General features: G+C 42.1%; 1 protein-coding gene across 2 annotated transcripts in view; it reads left to right on the top strand.

Moving 5' to 3' along the window:
• Window positions 1–2,427, top strand: part of garre1 (granule associated Rac and RHOG effector 1) — an 18,136-nt gene that overhangs the window by 897 nt on the left and 14,812 nt on the right. The window lies entirely within an intron of this gene.

Here is a 2,427-nt window from a genome sequence, read left to right as displayed (position 1 = left end):
TGTGTGTGTGTGTGTGTGTGTGTGTGTGTGTGTGTGTGTGTGTGAGACTTTGTAAGTAAAGGTAAAGTGACTCTATCTTGTGTCTGCCAACTAAACAGAAAATGATTGACATTCAAGTCGATTGTTTGCTCTCCTGGAATGAATTAGTTAAGCTCACAACCTAAGGCACAGCAGTAGCATCACATACTTTTCCGTATTCATTTCCTCTAGCAGTAGTGCTAAGATGCTTGGCTGCCCTCTGTCAGCCCCACGAATCAGTGTTTCCTGGCTCAAATAGGATTCTCACGCCCAGTGTTCAGCCGGTGTCGGGGTCTGAGGGTGAAGTGTGAAAAACACTGAGGACGTGAGAAGGAAAGTCATCTTTTGTCACTGTGAATACCACACCGTCTTTCCACAGCACTGAATCTGCTGATGTGGAAAAGGTGAAACATTGTAGCTGAGGTGTTTTTTTTCGTGTGAGGATTTGGAGATGCACTGAATAACCAAAAGGCTCAGATGTGATATGGGAATCGGTTTCTTTCCCTGCCTCAAACTCCGTTTGTATGTCGCTCTCTCTCTCCTTTACACTGTTGATTTTGTTTAATTTGCCTTGTGTCAAAGCTGTTTAATCGAGAGTTTTAGCTTTCCCTTAAAGTCACACACATGCGCTTGTGTCTCACCATTAATTACAGACTGGTAATCTGTAGTTGTTGCCATTTACACAAGATCTGGATCTGCACTATGTTACATCTTGCATAAATACATTTGCTCCACAGAGTTGAACCTGAACATTATTGAGAAGAGCGGACCTTTATGGCAGTAATAGCGGTGTAGTAATCCTATAGTTGTTCCTGCTCACCGTTTGTTACTAAATCTAGGCCGTGTCAAACCCACTTTAAACCCAGGCTCATGAGGCCAGGCTGGACGGTGCACGTCGACGCTGTCAGACCTCAAACATGGGCTCATTTCAGGTCACAGCATCAGTCTGAAGTGGGCACCTGTAAAAGATCTGGACACAATAAATTGAAAAATGAGGAGACTTGCCGCTTCCTTGTGAGAAGTAATACTCGTGAATTGATCATTGTGATGGAAAATCCCATTTACAGTTTTTATCAGACTAATTCCGATTGGCAATTTGGCTTTTATTGTTTTGCCCGAAGAGACGGTCTCTCATGTGGCTCCATCAGCATCTAGTAGCTGTATTTTCAGCTGTAGAGCCACACCCGATCAGCCCCCAGCCTAAACCCCCTCCGTCCTTATGATTACTACATCTGCTTATTTATCTTCCATTTAATACACAGGTGTGACCGCTCAGGGCCGCCCCCCCCCCCCCACCTTTACTGTTTTATTGAGTATAATCACAATGTGACTTTAGTTAAGTAGTTTCTGGGATCATTTAATTCAGTAATGACAACTTTTGAATTAAGAGTCACAAAAGCATAGACAAAAATTGACAAATGACAAGTCGGCCTATTTGTTGCATATTTAAACATAAAACAGACACTCCTCCATAGTCTGTACGTCAAATACAACACTATACAAACCACAAATACCTTAAGCATTACCATTTACATGTAAATGTTGTCTGAACCAAGGCCACATGTTATGTTACCTGTGTTTCTGTATTACTTACTGGCATGTAGCAGGAGGTGGATACATGATAGACAACAGAGGGGCTGCAGGATTTCGGTGGATGTGGCTGAGCCCAAAACAGGAAACACTTTTGCACCGCGGTCAATAAATCTGACTCTCTGTGGTCTTGGTTATGCACAAATGAATATTGGAGGAAGCCCAAGTCTGTGAAAGTTTGGCCCTCACACTTGCTGTCTGGCCCACCGGGCATAAAGGGTACGTTTGTCAGAGCAGAGAAGGAAACGTATTAAAACTTTACTTTACAGTGGGCTTATTCCAGTTTGTTGGTTGTGTTGACCTACATGTGAACAGAAATAATGAGGTGAAATTGATGTTTATTTTTTATTTTTACAGTTTTAGGCCAGTATTTGGCAAGTAAAGAGTTGTAAAATAAATGGAGAGAGGAAGTGTATCAACAATAGTAATTGAAAACGGTTAAAGCTGATGGTGATCAAAACTTTGGTTGCACCTAAAACTGAATCTGCAACAGGCTTGAGTTATTTATGGTCATGGTTTGTTTTCACTCATGTAGAGCATTGCTTATGACTAAATATCTGCACTACTATGTTCTGTGCATCTACAAATTCAACTTGTTTAGACCCAGCTTGTAATAATAATTGCTGCTAACTCTCCGCCTGTTCTTTACAACGTGATGTATTTGTGGCTGTAAAAGGGATTTTCCTTTGTCTGCATGAGTTGAGGAATGCTGTTTGGCAGCTGGATGTATTATGAGGTCTTCAAAAAGGGCCAAATGCATTTCGGAGTTTGGGGAGTTGTGGTATGTGAAGCTCCCCCCCCCCTGTCTTCCCTAGCTCA

Source organism: Anarrhichthys ocellatus, unplaced genomic scaffold (genome assembly GCF_004355925.1).
Source record: "Anarrhichthys ocellatus isolate YVR2014 unplaced genomic scaffold, GSC_Weel_1.0 scaffold6, whole genome shotgun sequence".
NCBI classification, from domain to species: domain Eukaryota; kingdom Metazoa; phylum Chordata; class Actinopteri; order Perciformes; family Anarhichadidae; genus Anarrhichthys; species Anarrhichthys ocellatus.
The sequence above is the reverse complement of the archived record's forward strand: the minus strand, read 5'-3'. Positions and strand labels throughout refer to the sequence as shown.